The 22,778-nt window shown below is 39.1% G+C and overlaps 2 protein-coding genes and 1 pseudogene across 3 annotated transcripts in view; 2 read left to right on the top strand and 1 right to left on the bottom strand.

Moving 5' to 3' along the window:
• LOC116692455 (rho-related GTP-binding protein RhoA-C) overlaps positions 1 to 22,778 on the bottom strand; it is a 732,216-nt gene that overhangs the window by 247,282 nt on the left and 462,156 nt on the right. The gene's annotated exons all lie outside the window — the stretch shown is intronic.
• Positions 1 to 22,778, top strand: part of LOC116692434 (potassium voltage-gated channel subfamily A member 10) — a 73,342-nt gene that overhangs the window by 27,712 nt on the left and 22,852 nt on the right. The window lies entirely within an intron of this gene.
• LOC116692927 (potassium voltage-gated channel subfamily A member 10-like) lies at positions 9,296 to 10,902 on the top strand (annotated as a pseudogene).

The raw sequence follows: 22,778 nt of genomic DNA on the forward strand, positions 1-22,778 counted from the left end.
ACACACACACACACACACACACACACACACACACACACACACACACAGAAACACACATGAAAAACCCCACAACAACTGTCAGCTAATGTCAAAGCTAAAGGTTTAGGGGGCATAATGGCTGTGATAAACTTTATTTGTATAAGGCTTGATCTCTGTGGCCCTTAAAGCTTTTATGCTTTAAAAGGACATATATCACGGTTTCACAGTATTGCAATTACAGATATAAACTGTACTTTCTTTCTCCATTGAACACAGTGTATTTTATTTTTAAATAAACAGCTCTCTGGCAGGAAGACGGATTACTAAACTGCACTTTTTATCCTTGACCACTACTAAAAAAAAAAAAAAAGCTTGTACCTTAGAAACGGTATGACAGAAAATGGTAGTGGTTTTGAAACCATGACTTTTTTAAATGGTGGTATAACTTCAAACCGATAACCGGCCCATGCCTATTTGTACCATTGTCTTTACACTATTAATCTGAATGGTGATGTAACGTATTAGTGGATGCCTTTAAAGCAACAATAGAGAACTTTTTGAACCTTAAAATAATGATTATAAAATCGTTACAGTGGTCCATCAACTCGTAACAGGGTAAACGACACTTCTGCATTCGCTTTGCGGCCCTCTAACGGCTATAACCGCCCAATGCAAGTTTGCCAGATCGGGTAGCGGATCTGTAGTTCCAATGAGAAATAATGTGACAATTCCGCTTCCAACCTGTAGGCAGACCGAAGCGGGAAAAGTTCCCTAGTTTTGCTTTAATTTAGTGCACCTTGTCTTAAATTTGTTTATATTGTTATGTGGAAACAATTCATGTGCACAACGCATGTTGAGACAGTGACTGTTGTGTTACAGTCATTTAAATAGCAAAAACTTTGTTGGATTGATCAGAGTAGAGAAAGGTAAATGTAATATATTGTTGTAATTTGTAAGGTTAATATTGGGCATAAACACATCTTACGTATAGCAAAGGATTGTAGTTAAGTAAGACCTGCCTGAACATCTGTTCGTGTTCATACATGTAAAGTCACAGCGGCTGGCTTACTAAATTGTATAGTAGCTCAGCACAGCATGCAACACCATGTTTCTGATACATTCTGATGAATCTCAAATTGCCCCACATATTTGTTTGATTTTTCTAACTAGCTTGTGCAGTGCATGCCTGTATGCACAGTGTGCACATGTAGCAAGAGTTGTTATCTCATGGGTTGCTCCCACTATGACTCCCTGTGTATTAATAGCATGGTAATAATAATCGGAGCACCATGGGTTGGCGAGGGCCCCATGACACCTCTGTTTTACGCCGTCCTAACACAAGTCAAGGTCACACTGCCTCCTTACAAGCATTTGGTCCTCGCTGCTACAGAGCACAGCTGCTAGTGTCTGGCAGAGTCTTTTTTCACGCATATGTGAATGTATTACAGTATATGATAAACTGTATCTTATATCTTAAATATTGATTCATTGTATATCCATTTTTCATTTCCCCAGTTGTTATTCTTCATTTGTTTGAGTAAAGTTTGTAAGCCCTGTTAACCCCATAGCAACATTTGATTGTAGTTATGTAATGTTACAATGCATATCAATTTTCGATCTCATTACACTAAAGAGTGTCTTTAGGTGTTTAAGCATCCATCCACTTTATCTACTACATATACAATAAGTAAGAGTTTTTTTTATTAGCATGCATATAATTATTAATAAACAAATAAACAGTATGCACTTGTTATGGAATCTAGAATCAGGTATTTTCTATCAATCTACAACATCTGGATTAATTTCATATCAAGCCCATATTGATTACATTGTTTGTGTGTACTTTTTTCTTTTGAGCATTTGTAGATAGATATGTTACACATTATGAAAACCATTAACATATAAATGCATGTTTAAAGGTCTATAGTCAAAGCATTTTTAATTTAGAATCACAATATAATACAATGATGAGAGAAGGACAGGAAGAACCCTAAGAAAGTCCTGCAGAAAGAGATTTAAAAAAGTTTGAGTGGTATAGCATTGGAAAGTGTTCATGACCGGTTCTCTAAATGTCACTACTATGGTTGAAAACACAGAAAGCCCTACTTTAGTACTTTTAAGTCATAAATCACAAGTGAAATTTAAGGGAATTTCTTTCACAGTTACACAAATTTTAATGGAAATAGAACAGGACATGTTGATTAAACAGTGTTGACAAGACTCTCCACAGTAGTTGTTCACACATGCTCTAGGAATTGTGTGAGTTGAGTGGCAGCTTCCTTACGTGCCTGTGTGTACAAATATGTTTTACAGCGTGAGTATAGGGAGATATGGTGGAATGTGTCGGAGTGTCACTCCGTGGAATTTTACATAAGATCATTTATGTCCTCTGCGGTTGCCAAAACAAACTTTAGAGGGCTTCTTAAGAAATTCAGTTCCTCCTTTTGTCCTGCTCTAATGATGGAAGATATTTGACTAAATTTCATGACAATTGCATGTTCACAAGGTGTACAGCATAAAAGGGGCTTATAGTTAAAGAAAGAGCTGAAGGAAGAAGGGGTAATATCGGAGCTGTGATTGATGAGTTAAAAGTGAAAGGTAGAAGGTTGTGTGATCCGAGGAACAGAGCTTTAATTCCTCCTGCCATGTTACAGGTATGTGTGTGTGTGTGTGTGTGTGTGTGTATGTGTGTGTGTGTGTGTGGTTGTCAACCAATGGAGAGATCCTTGCTGTGAAGAATCTAATCGCACCGTTCCAGTCTAGAAGGCCTTGAGACATAAGAGATTGCTCATGGCACACATGCCAGACACACACACAAACACACACATATGTCCTGCCTCTTAGACTATGAACCTACCAATAAAGTAACCTGAACCTGACATATATACAGATACACACTTGCACAAAAAAAATATCAATGATTTTCTTTTTCTGCTGCTTTTTTGTGAACTATGTGCGTGCTGTGTGTGTATGTGTGCATGTGTGTGGTGTGTGTGTGTGTGTGTGTGTGTGTGTGTATGGGTGTGTGTGGGTGTGGGTGTGTGTGGCCTTTGGCACAGCTCTAGTTTCTATTCCAGCATAAGGTTACCCATGTAGTCTGGGATAGATTAGTCATTCCGATGTCAATTGAGGAGGTAGCAGAAAGCTGCAGCAGTGGCAGAACCTGTGGAGGACCATTTTCTCCCTCCTGTTTTTTTGTTGTTGCTTTTTACAGCATTTTGTACACACTTGGTCTGTAGACATCATGCTAAGGAAGGTAAGGTGCATAATGCTTGTTTGTCACTCTGTCTGTGAGCAGATTATACATTGCAGCTTTTGAAATTAAAGTCCTAAACCAGAGATCCTATTTTACATGTATTGACTCAGATTTCACTCTGTTTAAAGGTGAAAGCAGAAGCTTAAACATACCACTCTCAACAGATCTCTGGCAACACTGTAATTAAAGGTAAATAGCTGAATCAGTGCAACTGTCTTGATCTGTTTTGGAAACCATTTGTCTTTTTGGAGAGTTAAAGCAGTTGTACGTCTTTCCATTACTTTCAGAGACACATTGAAGGTTGGCAGTTCTTTTTGTTACATTAAGTAAAATTAAACATTGATGGCACATTGAATTATTGGGAAAACAGTAGGATTTTTACAAGCAGAGCAATATTATTGGCTAATTTGATGGTATTGATCCAAGCGCTCGTCTACAGCTTCTAGTTAAGGAGAAAACTCCAACTCCAAGTTTCATTCTCTCATTAGGAATTATTTCTTCCCGTGTGCACAATCCATCATAGCTATTGTGTAATTTTCCACCTTATCGTCATATGTTTCCTCTGCTCCGGCCCTCCTTCTTGTCAGGGCTGCTCTCTCATCATGCTGTCCATCCATCCGCCTAACTATCAACTCCTATTCTCTCTCATTGTCACTTTCTTTTCCATCACTTGCATTCTGTCCTTTTCCCACCCACATCCGTCTTCCCAACAATTTTCATGTCATCCTCCTTATTAACTCAGCTGGTCCTATTCTATCTATCTATCTATCAATCTATCTATCTATCTATCTATCTCTCTGTCTCTCTCTCTCTCTCTCTCTCTCTCTCTCTCTCTCTCATTCTCTCTCCCTTCCCTCTCTCTCCCAGCAGAATTGCTATCACTGGCACTGGTTTTAGAAGGTGACTTATCTCTGGAGTCTTTAATTAAACATCTGCATCAGGCGTCAGCACTCAGTCACAGACACATGCACAGTAAGCACACTGCACACACACATGCACATTTAGACAAATTAATTTACACTAATTGATACACACTTTATAGACCAGCTCACTAATAAATGTAATCTTTATGCTGATGAAAAGACACACTAGCTCAGGTGAATTTGAATACAGATACCCATGTCAAAATAGGAGCAGACTAGATTTCTAGAAGAAATAATGTGATACAGTCCAGTTTAATGTGAACCCTGGTGTCTGGAGAAAGCTTGGCCCAAGCTATCACTGTACAGCCAGTTAATAATGCACTAATATATGCACAGCTGTTACCCTGCACTGTTCTCTCCTTCCACAGACTACTTTGGAGTCATTACAGGGTGTGTGCCTTGATTCCCTTTCCCTTGAGCAGGTGTTATGTTTGTCATGTTCATGTCAAGAGAAATAATGTGTGTGCAGATATGCCAGTGAGATATTGTGTATGTACAGTAGAGAAGGGGTTGAAAGAGCTGGTTTCCTTGTTTGGACAGAAAATTTAAGTTTTGCCAATAATAACAATTTGACAAAGCAATAGTTTAAAATGTAACAAGTAAGCCCTCCATTGTGTAATGTTTTAACACTTACATGACTCATCACTATGCTTCCACTGTCTTTCAATAATTGTTGGAATAAGTAGCGAGGAGTTGTCTCTCTTTCTAATCACCTCTTTCATTCCACCTTTGAGCTGCCTCGTCCTCTTCCTCTTTTTTCATCCCTTCTTTCTGTATCTATTCAATTCAATTCAATTTTATTTATAGTATCAATTCATAACAAGAGTTTCTCAAGACACTTACAGATAGACCACACTCCAGAATTACAAGGGACCCAACAGTTCTAGTAGTCTCCTAGAGCAAGCAACAGTGCGGACAGTGGCGAGGAAAAACTTCCATTAGGCAGAAACCTCGGTCAGACACAGGCTCTTGGTAGGCGGTGTCTGACGGGCCGGTTGGGGTTAGAATGAAGAGTGGCAATAACAAAAATAGAAAAATTAGTAGTTTGTAGCAGTTCTTTGTAGTAGTTCATGGCATAGCAGGACGCTGTGCGGCATTACAAGGCACAGCAGGACGTAGCAGGACGTAGCAGGGCACTGCAGTGTAGCAGTTGAACATGGCATCACAGAACATGGACGGGGACCAAGGCGACAGCTGCTACCCTGATTTTGGAGCCTCTCTGATCCAAGGGAACATGCAGGGGAAAAAAATAACATAAGTATGGGGCGCCGTTTGTAAAGCTGCCCACGCTGAAAATACCGCAACATTTTGTCACATTTAGCTTAAATAATGTTTAAAAAACTGGTAGAAATTTTGAGGGTCACTTTCTTGCACATTTACAACAATATTGTCAACTTAGAAATATTTTAAATAGTTAAATCAAAATATTAATGACACCTAAATGTAAATGTTAAATCTAAATGCTAAATCTAAATTAAATGTTAATAAATCTAATGTAAATCTAAATTAAATAGTAAATCTAAATCTAAATCTAAATGTTAAATCTAAATTAAATCTAAATGTTAAATCTAAATCTAAATGTTAAATCTAAATCTAAATGTTAAATCTAATCTAACTAATGTTAAATCTAAATCTAAATCTAAATGTAAATCTAATTAAATCAAATCTAAATGTAAATCTAATCTAAATCAAATGTTAATCTAAATGTGTAATTAAATCTAAATGTTAAATCTGTTAAATCTAAATCTAAATCTAAGTTAAATCTAAATGTTTCGAGTGAAACTAAATATTTGCTAATATGCAAATGAAATGCCGGTAACCGGAAGTAACAAAATAAAAGCTCTAGGAGGTCAGTGTATGTTATATTGTCAAATAACGAATAAAAATCATCTCATCCGGGGATAGGATCTTAAATTGGATAAACGTGATAATTAAATATATAAACACAGTTGGGAGAAACTGGATTTGAAGAGTACTTTGAGTTTTTATGTCACTTTTATGAATGGTGCCGGACTATGACCTGTAGCCATATAGCCGGTCACGGGGGGGTGGCGGGCTCACTTTGACTGATCTGTCATGTTCGTTGCATTAAGGCCAGCTAGAGCCTATTCCCGCCCGCCGACAAGCTACGGTAAGCTACTGTCGGCCATGGTCACACTGCGAAATGTCCAACAAATCAGCGTTAGCAGAGAACATCGGCAGAGCCGTCTGGTGGCTGTACAAACTTATTCAACACGCGACAGCGACAGCCTCAGGGCCACCGAGGCCACCTCGGTAAGCATGTTCAAATCACGGAGCTAGCATTGGACCGGCTATAGTGGCTACAGGTCATAAGTCCGGCACCATCATAAAAGTGACAATAAAAACTCAAAGTACTCTTCAAATACAGTTTCTCCAACTGGGTTTATATTTTTAATATCAGGTATCCAAGTTAAAGAGTCAATCCCGGATGAGATGATTTTTATTCGTTATTGACAAATAAACATACACTGCCTCCTCGAGCTTTTATTTTGTACTTCCGGTTACCGGCATTTCATTTGCATATAGCTAATATTGTTTCACCCGAAACATTTAGATTTAAATTAGATTTAGATTAGATTTAAATTTAGATTAACATTTAGATTAGATTAGATTAACATTTAGATTTAGATTAACATTTAGATTTAACATTAGATTAGATTTAGATTAACATTAGATTGATTTCTATTAGATTTAACATTAGATTAACATTTAGATTTAAACATTTAGATTTAGATAAAATTTAGATTTAGATTAAACATTAGATTTAACTTTAGATTAATTTAGATTTAACATTTAGATAGATTAGATTAACATTAGATTGATTTAGATATTAGATTTAACATTTAGATTTGTATTAAATTTAGATTTAACATTTAGATTTAGATTTAGATTAACTATTTAGATTACATTATGAATTTAGATTAGATTTAATACATTTAGATTAGATTTAGATTTAACATTTAGATTTAACATAGATTAGATTAGATTAACTTAGATATTTAACATTAGATTTAACATTAGATTAGATTTAGATTTAAATTTAGATTTAGATTTAATATTTAGAATTTAACATTTAGATTTAGATTTAGATTAAACATTTAGATTTAGATTTAACATTAGATTTAGATTTAACATTTAGATTTAGATTTACATTAGATTAACTTTTAGATTAGATTTAGAGATAACATTTAGATCTAGATTTATCTTTAGATTTAACATTTAGGTTTAGATTTAGATTTAACATTTAGATTTAGATTTAACATTTAGATTTAGATTAGCATATAGATTTACATTTAACATTTAGGTGTAAAATTAATATTTGGATTAACTATTTAAATATTTCTAAGTTGACAAATATTGTTGTAAATGTGCAAGAAAGTGACCCTCAAAATTTCATACCAGTTTTTTAACAGTATTTAAGCTAAATGTGACAAAATGGTGTGTGTATTACAGCGTGAGCAGCTTTACAAACGGCGCCCCATACATAAGGACCGGGGATGACTCCCCAGAGCTAGGTTAGTAACAAGCATTTCGGGACATGATGCACATAAATGAAAGATGGAAAGATAGAGGAGAGAGGAGCTCAGTGTATCAAAATAAGTCCCAGCTGTCTAAAACTATTACAGCAAAACCAAGAGAGACAAGGTTAAGAGAGCTCCAGCCCGGTCGGGCTAGAACTCTCCCCAAGGATCGGGCTGTATGCCAAGTCTCCTTTAGTTTTATTGTATTCTTGATTATATGATAGATAAATCTGAAAACTAGTGACTAACTTCTACTCCTAACAATATCGATTCTATGCCCTAACTATAGTTTATCAAAAAGGAAAGTCTTAAGCCTACTCTTAAATTGGAGACGTTGTCTGCCTCCCGGACCCAAACTGGAACCTGGTTCCACAGGAGAGGAGCCTGACCGCTGAACGCTCTGGCTCCCGTTCTACTTTTTAGATACTCGTAGACCACCAGTAACCCTGCATTCTGGGAGGTAGTGCTCTTGTAGGTTGTAAGGTACTATGAGCTCTTTAAGATAAGATGGAGCCAGACATGTAGAGCTTTGAGGTGAGAAGAAGGATTTTAAATTCTATTCTAAATTTTACAGGGAAGCCAATGCAGAGAAGCTAAAACAGGAGAAACGTGATCTCTTTTCCTGGTTCCCGTCAGAACACGTTCCGCAGCATTCTGGATCATCTGTAGAGTCTTTACGGATTTTTTCGAGCAGCCTGATAATAAAGAATTGCAGTAATCCAACCTAGAAGTAACAACAATGCATGGACTGTTTTTCTGCATCATTTTTAGACAGGATATTCCTGATTTTTTCCGTATATTACGTAGGTGAAAGGCGATCCTTGAAATTGCTTTAAGTGGGAATTAAAGACAGTGCCTGATCAAAAGATGACTCCAGATTCTTCACAGTGGTGCTGGGGCCAGGTGATGCCTCCAAGTAACTATATCTTGGATCATGCACGGAGGTGCTTGGTCCGATGAGAAATAACTTCAGTTTTATCTGAGTTTAACATTAGAAATTATAGGTCACCCGGTTTTTAATATCCTGAAGGCACGTTTGAAGTTGCTAACTGATTTTTCAGCCGCTTGATTGATAGATATACGGTATCATCTGCATAACAATGAAAGTTTATGGAGTGTTTCCTAATAATACTGCCAAAGGAATCAAAGTGAACAGATTGGACCGAGCCAGATCCTTGTGGACTCCATGACGAACCTTGGTTATCTCTCTCTGAATAGAAGCATGTCTTTTGAACATCATTGTTTTGTCACCCATCATGATGTCAAATCGGCAAAAAAAAAAAATTGACCTTGACAGAAACCACAATGACTCAATTTCTCTTCTGTCACTTCTAACAGATTTTGGAGGGAGAAAACATAGAGGCATTCACATTTGTCCTGTACTGCAAGTGCTTTGCTGAAGACTGGATGCTCTGGTTCTCTGCAGCTGATCTGGTGACTGAGCCTCCCATCTGTCCTCTTGTGTGTGGGCGTGTGTTGTGCATGTGTGTGTCTGATTGTCTATCCGGGGTCCCAAGGCTTTGCACATGGGCTGACTGCACCATGGAGGTGGCCCCTGGTAGACTTTGAGGCCTGGATGAGCTTGACGCAACCGTATGAATGAGGTGGACACCTACGCTGATGAACCACACAGCTCTCACGTACATGCCCCGAGCACGCTGCAGCCCCGGCAGCAACCACCTTATACAAGCTCTCAGTTTTCCTCTATGCCCAAGCTCCTTGCATTTGGGAATCCACCTCATCTTCGCCCATTCCAACACACACCCACTAGAGTACCCCTCCCCACCATGCCAACTCCAACCAAACCGGAACGCAGTAGCTTCCAGTATGATCTCCGATTGGAAATTGCTGCTAAACAGTGAGTGCACTAAGGATATGAGACTATCTTCAGCCTGCTGCTAAGGGTGCTGCGAGGATCTGTTTGTAGATAAGGGGCTGGTGACGAGACCAGAAGGTCATCATCAACATTGCTGGTCTTCGTTTTGATGACGCAGCTCAAACTTTGGACCAATTTCCTGAAACGCTTGCTAGGAGATCCTTTGAAGAGGATGGACTACTTTGATCCAATGAGAACGAGTCCTTCTTTGACCGGAACCGACCCAGCTTTGACGGAATCTTGTATTACTACCAGTCAGGGGCAAGATCAGACGTCCGGCTAACGTCCCCTTGGATGTGTTTGCAGATGAAATTCTGTTCTATGAGCTTGGAATATGGGCCATGAGCAGTTCAGAGGAAGATGAAGGATTTATAAAGGACGTTGAGATCCCTCTACCTAATAATGATGTGTACAGGCAATTCTGGCTGCTGTTTGAGTACCCGAGAGCAAACGCAGCCTGTGTAGCACTGGGTCTTTTTTGTAATTGTCTATCCATCATTCTTTTCTGCATGGAACGCTGCCAGAATCAGAGATGAACGGACCCAATTGTGCCACAACGCTACACCTTTTAACCATCTAGATTTTACAGTTCTGTGGCTCCACTGGCGTGAAGCCCACAACTTTCTCTGATCCCTTTTTTATCATTGAACTGCTTGCATGCTTGGTTCTTCTTTGAGCTGTGTGTGAGATTTTTGGTCTGTCCTAGCAAAAGGGATTTTTTTCACAACCTCATGAACATCATTGACATTATATCCATCATTCCTTATTTTGTTACCGTGGTTACGAATTGATCACAACGCCTCAAGAGAACTCAGGACGAACATGTCTTTGGCCATTCTGCGTATCCATCCGTCTGGTAAGGGTGTTTCGTATATCAAACTTTCACGTCACTCCAGGGCTGCAGATCCTGGACAGACTCTAAAGGCCACATGCGTGAGCTTGGCTTCTCATCTTTTTCCTCTTTATTGGAGTCATCCTCTTCTCCAGTGCTATCTACTTTGCTGAGGTAGACGAGCCAACACACAGTTTGTCAGCATACCCGATGGCTTCTGGTGGGCTGTGGTAACCATGACCCCAGTAGGCTCGGGGACATGTGTCCTATTACTATGGAGGTAAAATGGTGGCACCTTGTGCGCCATCGCAGGTGTGCTGCACATTGCTTTGCCTGTTCCCGTCATTGTTTCAAATTTCACTACTTTTTATCACAGAGAGACAGAAGCAGAGGACAAGTTGCCCTTGCCAGATGCTGTTGAGCAAGCCATGAAGGCTGAATCAGGTACAAAAGAGGGTTGCAACACCTCTCTTAATAAAGCCAATGGCGTCTAGCAGGCTGGCAAAGGAGAATTCTCATCAAGGACACAATTAAGAAGCGACTTTGCACAAAGTGGGAAGGAGTTGTTAAGGAAAGAGTTAATGAAGGAATATTGTTTATTTTTCCTCAATAATGGTCTAATGGGATCAATGAGACAAAGTATTTGTACGGATGAAACTAGGATATACAGGATCTACTGTACTTCCCTCTTTTGTGTCTAAAAAAAATGACAATTTGAATTAACGACACGCTGAAGAATTCACTATAACAGATTGTATGTTACATTTTTAAGTTTAGAACTCTTCTTTTATGTTGCACATGAATATAAAAAAGTTCTTCAATATACGTTTAAAGGATTGTTAAAATCATTTTTGTTTTTCATTGTTTTGGCCATTTTGCTTTTGCTGTAAAACTTTTGCACACAGCTCCATGTCACTTTTGTGGCCACATGACTTTTAACACAACTTTGAAACAGTGGCCCTAAACCAGTCAAATTTTGAAAGGTAAAGAGAAAAACTCCAACCCAAAATATTCATAGATTATGACTGCTAACTGTATGGCAGAGCTTTCTGGTTCGCTTAGGGAATACCTTTCTGCCATTGGAATAGCTGATACATCAATGTTTTTATTGATGATCATATTAAGGAACTGTGAGTAATGTTAACACTGGAATGGATGTTGAAATTGGACAATTTGGTTACTGCCTTTTTTCATCTTCAAATATATGTCCTCTGCAGCAGTCTCATATCATAACTGATCCCACTAATGACCTGTTTCCCTACAAATAAACCTGTTAAACATAATAATATAACACAACTTCCTGTGGTGCTTGATAGTACTTTAGTATAGTTTCTAGGTCATAGCCCTGCTGTTTTTATTTTTAAAACTGTGTCACTATTAGTTTATTTCATCCTCTTTGTTGAGAATCTAGGTAAGATCCTCCACTATTAATGAGCAGTCGAACTGACTCCACACTAGTTTATTATTATGGAGTGCCTTAATTATGTATGTTGTGGATACTGTTGACTTTGCCATAATAATCTTACTGTATAACCTATGGTTAAAAATGCATCTATGCCTTTTATTGATTTTAGCTTGCTTGAAATGTAGATGTTGTAACCTCTGTCCATTTGTTTGGTGAAGTATATTCCAAAATTCTGGTCCAACAAAGAATGCGTTCTGACCTGAATCAATTTAACATACAACTGTTTCCAAAGAAAAGTGAATCCCATCGTTTCTGAGTAGATGCTATTCTGATAAACCTGTTATTTTTGTAGGGAATTTTGTGAGGAGTAGAACTTTCAATGACCCATTATCACAAACACTGAAATGAAGAGAAGAAGGAAGAAGCCAAAGTAAATTGCTGAATAATGAATAGAGGATATGCTAAGAGGCCGAGAGACATTACAGGCCAAATGTTCTCATGATCCATCTTATTTTGGAGCTATTGTAGATTATGCTGTATCAGTGTAATGTGCTGGTGGTTTGTTTTCTGAGTAGTTGTTTTACTCGTTTTCTTAGTATAGGAAGAAATATTTAAACGTGACGTATTGATGGGCTCAGGATAGATGTTTAACTCAATAGCTTTAGACTGTGTAATGTCAATTTTCTGGTCAGCATATGAAACATATGTGTTTCTCTTGTGTTTAACAATATCTCCATGGTAACAATGATTATGATTATGATAACATTTTATGATAAAGTCGTGTCCTCTCTGTAAAGTCACAGAGTTAGCAGAGGTAGACTGGCCTAGAGTAATTCCGCGCTATTGTCATGGCTATGAGTTAATTATACCACAAGACCCATTACACTGTATTTGTATTAATATGTATGATAACTTTCAGTATACTGTTTGACTGTAATGTGACAATAGATGGGATTTTAAATCATGTCTTATCGTTTTATGTGCACTGATTTTTTAAGTTGTTGTGGTGGTGTGGTGGTGTGTGTGTGTTGTGTGTGGGTGTGTGTGTGTGAGTGTGTTGTTTGATGGTGTGTGGTGTGGTGTGTGATCGTGTGGTGTGTGGTGTGAGAGAGAGAGAGAGACAGACAAGACAGGACAGACAACATGACTGGAATAGGAGAATGGGGACAGCATGACCTTGTCTTATTTTCCTTCTCATCTCCATGTCCTGTGGTCCCCACAGGGAGAACTCTGCATCATTGCTTTACAAGTCTGTCACTGTTCAGTGTACGTACACCCACTCACACACACAAGATAAGGTCACATTAACAGAGCAGGACTTACACTCATTCAACCTGTCCACGTACCAATTGGAAGATCATGCCAAGCACAATAGGATTGCCATTCTCTGGTGAACAAGGAGGAGTCCTCTAGCTATAATCCTGTTAGCTTCACCTTATCTCTCGTGAGACGTCACCCACAACTTGTAAAGGCCGCAAAAGGCTCCTACACTAAACGTATTGTTCAGTAAATACTCATTTATTTATTCATGACCATATCTCGCATCCCAGCACCAACCAGATCCTAAATAGTAATTGTTCCTTATAATTGTAATGTAGGTAGAGAATCAACACCTACTTACTGTGTAAAAGTGAGTCAAATTCTTTTCCTGTGATCACTGCAATCAAGGACACAAAAGAAGAATTGCTTGTTGATCATTTTTAAGTTCATATACCATTATTACTTAATTCTGTTGGTGAAATGGTACTGTGAGGAAAATGCTCCAAAAATAAATCACACAACAGAAAATCCATGATATCTTAAACATTATGTGAGAACTTAATTTCCTATAGATACAGTACATTCCATGAAGCGTTTTGTGGTCAATTTGATAGAAAACCCTTCATATTTTAAAAGCCAGAGAATCAGGTAGAAAACTTATAGATTTCCCTGTGCAGATCTGTGTATGTGTAAGAGTGGTGGCTGGAATAACATATGACATAATTAAAATACACTGTACAGCATACACAACCCTAAGCTCAGTTGATATGAGCACCCTTCTAACCATAGGGGTGATGGTATGTCTTTTGAGGTTGTGCTGAAAACAAGCAGTACATTATCACAGGTGTTTGATATACAACTATTACGCAACTTTTAATTTGCAAAAAAAATGTACATATCATTGCAGATTAAGATGTACGACTTTAAGAACCTTTAGAGCTGAATTTGAATTGTGTGCACATCACAACGTGTTGTGTTATTATGCAGGGTTGTGAACATAACCACAGTGTTTCCAACGTTTCAGATTCTCAGAGTGAAGAGAAGATGAGTTTTACTTTGGTAACTCTCACTCCCCAAAAATGTTTTTAGCTGCTGTTGGTAAAGATTTTGCTCTTGCGGCCAGGGGGAAATACGTGGGTATCCAGCATGACCCCTGACGTGGCTAATCAAAAGACATCCACAAGGAGATTACTGAGGTAACAGCTGGATATGCCACAGATGTCATTAATACAGAACCGAAACATAAGGCACTGGTTATGAGAAGGAGAGAAAGGAGATAATGACACTTGGGAGAAGACGGTAAACGAGTTACAGCAAGTGCAGGAGTAGTTGAGCTCTTACACACATAATCTATGTTCAACACACACACAAACACACACACACATTAATCAAGAATACACGTAGTGACACTGTGTAATGTTACATTTTCAAAAGTTTTTCCCGGAAGGAACTTATTTAATATTGGAAGGGTCTGAATTTAGACACACTCATATAGTTTTTCTGTCAGTGTGTATGTAGAGAGTGTGTGTCACATCACTCTCCAGAGACCTCCCTTCCACCAGACAGTATCTACAGAAACAAGTGTTTTCAAAAACGCTAAATCTGGGCTTCCCAGACCACCTTTTGACATGTCAACATTTAAACATAACCCGTACCAATGCGGTAATTGCTGCTGTGTGGCAAAATTCATGGACCAGAGCCATGCTATCATGTTTAGCTACACCTGGCTTTTCCTGCTATAATAAGTCTAAATGTTTGCTCTTGAAAAAGGTCTATGAATCTGATTACCTGTGCATGAAGTCAAATTCAAGAAGAAGAAGCCAATCTGCGCACAGGTTTACTAAGCACTTAGTCCTTTTTCCAAGATATGATCTTCTTAGGTGATGCTTGTCAGGTTTTGTAAGCTTGCAAAACAGCTATCTTGAACTACACACCGTTAGCCTCACCATTTCCATGAATTCAAACTCAAATTTGAAAAAGGACATTCCCAGCTAGTATTAAATCCCGAAATCTTCTGATATTAATCCTTGTGACTCTTTGTGTGTTGTTGTTGTGTGTGTTGTGGTGTGTGTGTGGGTGTGTGGGGTTTGTGTGTGGGGTGTGGATGTGTGTGTGTGTGTGTGAGAAAAACATTTTGAAAGTAAACATTGTATACTCTAGTTACATTTATAAAAGTCTCCTCTAGGATTCTAAGTTTCTCACTCTCACGTCAACCTTTCTCCAACAGAAACCCTTTATAATTACATTTTCTATCATCCTTTCCATCTTATATTTAATTACTGTCAATGTATTATAGTTTATATCTTGTTTTAATTTGATTTTTTTTTGGATTGAAGGTTGTCTGTTTATTAAAGCTACATGTATAACGTTTTTAGTTGTTCTTATCAAAATCTAATTGCCCTTCACAAACTTATCCTTTTCATAAATATTGACCCAAAACAATAAATTCCAAAATTCCTATTGCTGGAATTAGACATTTACGCTTGCATGACTGGGGTAGACTCTCCATAGTCATGCGCCATCTTGATACGTTTGCCGGTAAGGGACATACAGGCTATGAGCTCCGCCTTTCGTGCTAGTCACTCAGTGGCACTGATGTGACGAATGCCAGGGAGGGACAAGATTATTTTACTGCAGACAGATTTGAAAGCTGTTTCGCCTATTCTCAAGGACATGAACTGAGTTAAAAGAAATTAAAACAACAATGCAACAAGACCAAAGTATAATATATTCCAAGATGAAAAGAGCAGCTTTTAAAAGGGACGCCAAAGCTGCCTGCCTTCTTCTCAACAAGTAATTCTGCCTATTGTGTGTAAATAGAAGTTTTAAGTTTCTACTTGTTGGCTAACTAAAGCATGGTTGTGCATACGCTAGAACAACGTCCGGATACGTTTCCTCACATCAATGAGAAGGATTGCTACCTTGTAACATAGATTTGATCATATTTGTCGTGATTTCCATGGCAGACAACTCAGGTCCAGTAACACTGACTATCTACAGCTAGAACAGCTGCGTGTAAACAATGGAGATACTAGAGATCATTTTGGTTTCATTGACATTGTTCATACTGCTCAGAGAAATCTGTATATTAAAATCACAAACTTCTGTTGCTTCTCTTTGTGCTGTAAACATGCCTTACACTATTAATCTCGTACAATATACAAAATACCAATAGCACGGTACTTACTAACATTAGCTTACTACAGTATGTATGGTAACCTGATAGATGATGTTAGCAATGAAATGGTACCAAATAACGTAAAACTATTATACACTGTTGCAACACTCACGAAAGTTGTCACTAATTTCGGCTACCGTAGGAGTAGGAACACACTTGGAATTGGGGGGGAGGGGGGGAAGTGAAATTCAGTTGGTTGTCATATACAATTTAATCGCTAGATGGGAAAAATTCTTCCACAATGTAGCTTTAACTTCAAGGGGACCACACTTGCTTTATATGCACACACCACTACCATAACAACAAACAGGAACGCATTGGAGTTTAACACACGTTGATCACACACAGGTGCAAGTGCATAAATGTGGTGTGAGTGGTTCAGAAATATTCAAGGCTTTTTATGGCCAAACACTTATGATCATGTTTGTGTAGGTGACAGCAAGATGTTATCTTTTGCATGCTTAACTCCATTGTGAATTATCTCTGGGGAAGACATGCAGTTAATTGTTTCAAGGGCCCATATAAATAAACGTAAATTGACGAAATATACATCACCCTACGCATATTAAACCAGATTGGACCAAAACAGGGTTCCTTGCTGGTCCTCATATTGCATGCACATCAGTTTAGTTGAAGCACATTTTGTTTTATTGCATTTCATTTTGTTCAAGTGTAAACTAACTAAACAGCATTGTTGACGTTTTTTAAAAAGTGTACAACTGCATGAGAGCTGAAACCAGGGGCGTAGCACAAAATTCTGGGCCCTGTAGAAAGGTTATTTCTATGACCCTCCCCACATCCACAGCTATTCACTCTATCATCTTTGTGGGCCCTCCTCACATGAGGACCCTGGGTACTGAGTCCCCTTTTTCCCCCCAGTCCGGCGCCCTTGGCTGAAACTGCACAGTGGAAGATCCCTGTCAAGTGCTTAAGATGCATGAGACACTCCATCATTAACGAGATCCTCTGATGGAAAGTTCCGTGCCGGAGCAGGAGATACAGAGCGAGCGAGTGAGAGACAGACAGAGGAGGGCACAACAACATAGGACAGAGAAAGAGTTTGTTGACACGGAGGAAAGTACTGCACACAGTTTATTTCTGTTGAAGCTAGGTCTCCCTTCTTCTGAGGGCTCATGTTGCATGTTGGGTCTTATCTATAATTAACTGCCTCTGGTGCTGATAGCCCTCTATCATAGCAACCACATCCAGGTCTGTAAAGACACAGATTTGAATTGCCAGTAAACATGACACTTGGATTTGAACTTTTTAAAAGGTTTTGTTTGGGCTTTTCATACAAAAGCACAACAAAATCTTTACTAAGTGTTCACACTTTTCATTTTTATATCAAATGTGTGATTCCTTTCCGTGTGAAGAGCAAAAGTAGCAAGGGGCACATTAGAGGAAATTTGTCAGCGTTTTATGACAATAAATTGGCTTATCTACGTCATTGTTCGGGCTGTTCTCATTCGCTCTTGTACTCACATAGTATGCAGTAATTTGTATATAACTCACGTCTCGTGAGCCAGGACGTGCAGGGCTTAGTAGTATAAAAAGTGACATAGTCTGCATAGGAAGGAAATGGGGGTGGATAAATGGATGATCGGTGGAACAAACAGGACTTTCACCCAGTAGGCCACTGTCATTGGCTTGTGTAAAAGCAAAAGTTAAAGTTATTTATGTTACTTCCTTTTGTTAAGTACTTGACATAAAAGTATGTACCCAACCATAATTTGAAGTTACATGACAAATGTACTTCTTTGAAGCTTCAGTGCAGTGACTTCTGATATTAAGAGCTCCGTTACATCCGTCACGGAAGTCTTGTATCATGTGACGCATGGACAGTTTTGTTGTATGTGGCAGAACTTTGCCCTATAGCTTAACCTAAACCACAATTTTTCCAAAACCTAACTAATTATTGTGTTGTCTCTGCACTGCAGGGGCTTGCACAAGCACACTGACAGCTCATGTTCTGGATAATTTGTAGGATAAACACAACAACATTTGCATGACGTTTGTAGACATCATACAAACGTTGTTATGGACATGTTGTTTTTTATTATAATTATATTCACACTTACTTACCATAACTGCCTGGATGAGCAAGTGACATAATTAGGGATAGAAACAAAAGTTTAAATAAAATAAATGCAGTGTTAATGCATTTAATCAGAAACAATCAAAGGTATATAGTGAATAAAGTTGGAGTGACAGGGCCCCTCCTAAAGACTTTCTATGACCTTGTGGTGGCATCAGCCATCCTCCGCGCTGTGGTCTGCTGGAGCAGCAGCATCATGAGAGGGACGAAACAGTTGACAAGGTGATCAAGAGATCCGCTCTGTCCTGGGCTGTCCTCTGGACTCAGTTAGGGAGGTGGGAGACAGAAGGGTCCTGGCTAAACTGCAGCATGCTGGTCCCTGACTCACACACCCTGCACTTACACCCTGTCATGCCTAAGCAGTTTCGTGACAGGCTGCTCCACCCCGCTGTATGAAGGAGATATCTGCAGATCTTTCCTTCCAGCGGCCGTCAGACTGTATGACGAACACTGTTTCTCTGTGCAATTTTCTGCATCCGTGTCCATTATCATACATCTGTGCATGATTTTTCATTTGGGCATTTTTCAAGTGCAATTTAATAATTAATGTGTAATATTATTGTATATACTGTTTGCATATTTTGTATCACTCAATCTTCTCTGTCACTTATCTGTCCTGTCACTAATCGATCTCTGTACACTGCCTATCTTGCTCTATTTTCTACCTTATCTTTCTTGAAAAAAGTAGAACAGGTACAAAAATAATATATACAGTATGTCTTTTAGATCATTACTTTTCTTATTCTAACAATGGCAATTGACTGAATTAAATGAAAGAATTAAAAATGTCTGATGTTTTGTTTATAAAAAAAATAGCAGTCTGGTAATTAGAAGTACATTGGACAGGAAGGGGTTATCCTGAAGAATTCTGTCACATGGGTCTAGTGACGCACGCACTGGTGCTGCTGTAAAAGGGCTTGTGACTGAAAGGTTCAAGTCAATTCCTCACCAGCAGGATGAATCGGTGTGGGAAACTAAAAGTGCGTCCCCTTTCTCACATTAAAAAAAGATAGCATTGATCTTGTGAATCTATGTGGGTAAAAACAAAAAGGTTCAAGAAACTATACAAGGATACATGTATTCATCTGTGCAATGGAACAGTTTTTGACCTATACTGTATGCCCTCACAAATGGCAGAGTCATGAGAGAAGGACATGGTGTGTTAAATCATCTTTGTAAGACCAACTCAAAACAATTTTGTGTTTCATTGCAGCCAGTCATGGGATACATTTAAAGTATTACCTCTGACTTCAACATGATTTTTAAAAAAGAAAAAGCTTTACAGTGCTTCATTATACTTTTTTTTTTTTTTTTTTTTTTTTTTTGGATACATCTTGTGCTACTTTTGACCTGCACGGATGAGGCTAGTAGGTTACTGTCTTTGTTGTACCTCAAAGGTTGACACTATTATTCTGCCTCAGGTTAATGTGCAAAAAAAATGACGATGGATGTTGTGTTGCATGACTCGCACAACAGCCCCCTACCCTCTCTAATCAATGGACTTTAATTATGAGACGAAAGAGTAGCGAAGAAAAGGTTGAAACAGAAATCTGTCAAAACTGTCAATGTTGCTGTTTATTAATCAGTTGGGTCACAGGGTCCGCTGAGGGCTAGACTCCACAGAAGACACAGAAGACAGACACACAGACAGACAGACACACACACACACACACACACACACCACACACCACACACCACTTATCAAAATGTGCACCAAGGTGTCTCCCTAGTGAAACCACTATGGCAACATCTGTTTAGTCTGTTGATTGAGTGGAAAGAATTAATCTAAATGTATCCTTCCAGAGCCGACAGATTACCGAAAGTTGGTCACAATGGGCATCTTAAGAGAATTTTCTAAAACTTGTAAGACGTTATATTGTATAAAAACCACAATTAAAACAAAACTAGATGGTCTGAAGGCAGGCTAGCAGCTCTATGAATTTGCATCTTGAGTTAAATGCTAACTTGCTTACATGTAACAATGCTAAACATGTTGATTTTTCACAGGTACTTTTTCCATGAGTACATCTTAGATAAGAACGTACCCATTGCAATTTAATAATATATATACTAAATTAGCACTACCCTAAACACAAAGTACGCTGAGACTTATAGGATGCTATCAGTTTTGCAGGTATTTCTACACAAAGGGCCCAATGGCTGGTGGATGCCCAATTTTACCAGCCACTTGTATTTTTCACTTGTCACTTTTTTGGAATTCAAACGTATGAAAGAAAGTTTTAGGTATTTTGAATTGCTTAGTACATAGTGTTGTATGTCAATACATATTTTATTAATATAACAAATCAAAGGTGATGTGGAAAAAAAAAAAATTAAAGCCTTTGTTGCCACACCTCTGCTCCGTGGGGTCCCTCTTTGTGTGGCAGTGCACTTGATAATGAGACTGGATACTCGTGGTCTTTATTGCTTCTAATTTAAGGTTAGTTCCTCTAATGAACAAATGTTTTCATTTCTGAGACGAGTACGTTCGACAGTAAGTACAGTGCATGGATGGTCTCGGTAAGGTAGGCAATAGGTTTGTGCAGATGACGATGTCCATCATGTCCTTTGTGATGGGTTTGGCATCAGGTGGAGAGCCCCTATTGTGAAACCAAACCCCCCCACTCTGTCAGACACCGGCTAATCGTAGTGCAGGGAAGTTGACAACGTCGGTCTTAAAACTAGCAAAGACACTGTGCTGCCCCTTAGTGGAAGCTACTTTCTCTCTCTACCTGGCCTAGTACATATCAGCATGCAGTAAGGTCACGCTCGGCGCCTCGGCTTGGACACACTATCACACTTTCCCTTTTCCCCTCAGTGGACTAACTTTGTGGATACACTGTGCACGTGTATCAATAAGTAAGTCTGATGACAATGTAGTAGGATTTATGAATGTAGGTTGCAACAGTAGGCTAATTCACGAAGGTGCTATTTATGTGTGAGCTAATATTGCGCATTGATTCATGTGCGCTGCAAGAGTTATGGTTCGTTTATTGAATCTATTCAGAGCAAATGTAACCCAGAATGTAGTTTAATCTCAGTGAAGATGATGTATTAAGTTATTACCATCGCTCAGTTAAGGCAAACATTCTCTGTACTGTTGTTATGCAGATCACAGAACTCTGATTAAGTGTAGACTTTACGGCACTGTAGTTTAAGAAAGTAGGTCAAAGTTGTAATGTACTGCCCTACCCAGTAGCAGCATGTAATACTGTATATTTACAGGAGACATTTAACTGTATCTCCGATCAACTGACAATTTAGGGACATCTCCCAACCCTAGTAGGCTAACCATTCCCTTGTTTTCCCTTCACCACAATGCGCCACTTGTTTGAAAAAGTACCTTCTCTCGTTTTTTTTTACTTTGCTCTCAACAGTTGCTACTACTAGCTCGGTGTTGGGCCTCTTAACACCAGGATTATGTTAGCCACATTTGTTAAACTGATGTCACGGACTAGCGCTGAAAACCCCTCCACTGCCACTGTGGCTGGTATACAAGACAAAGCTCATCCGCCACTTTGAAAAGTACCCGGCATGGTGGTGGCGGGTGCTAATTCCCACCCCTGATTGATATGCAACCGCAACTGTTGTGGAAAGTTCGGAATATGGACTCACTGTGTTGTTCATGCAGGTCTATATAAACTTTTGACGCAAAGGAGCAGCAGCTCTACTTCGAGCTCCTCGCGGATGACTTTGCTTTTTGTTGAAGTACCCAGCACAACTATGGAGTCCCTACTGGAGCCCATACAGGACTACATTCAAGGTTTCCAAGGAAGGCTGAATACTCCAATTCTGTTTGGCGTATATGCACAAACAACAGGAGTTTTCTCCCCCGTCACCCAGGAGTACGGAGGCACCCTCCGTCCACCGGGGTAAACTCCAACGCAGCGGTGCTCAGCCGGGGGCTTGTGAGTATCCCCCACCCGCCCGCGCCTCACCCTGGGAAACTCCGGAGTAGAACAGAGTCCGGAGTAGAGCTAGGAATCATGGGCGGCAGTCAAAAAAGACTGCGCCCTGAGCCCTCTGTGATGGTTTATGGTTTATGTATGTGTGGATTAGAATTTGGGATTTTGAGAGTTAAACGGCTTTACTTTGACAGATTGACACTACTAGAGTAATTCACTGTACTGTGTTTGTACGGATACTATACAACCATATATACCCCCACAACCACACAACACACACACATATACACTAGACATGTAATGCACACAGTCAAACGAACTGAGCTAATACCGTAAGTAAGGGTTTAAAGGCTGTGAGAGCGTATCTCTAATACCTTTAACCCTTTGCCTTTTAGTGTAAACCAGTGGCCATACATACACAAACACAAGCTTGCATGCATGCACAAACAAATCACACTAGACCAGGCATGTGTATGTAGACTGTGAATTTCCCTCCCTTTTCGTTCATGTCTCTCGCTCATGTTTCC

This window comes from Etheostoma spectabile, chromosome 7, assembly GCF_008692095.1.
Source record: "Etheostoma spectabile isolate EspeVRDwgs_2016 chromosome 7, UIUC_Espe_1.0, whole genome shotgun sequence".
Lineage (NCBI taxonomy): Eukaryota > Metazoa > Chordata > Actinopteri > Perciformes > Percidae > Etheostoma > Etheostoma spectabile.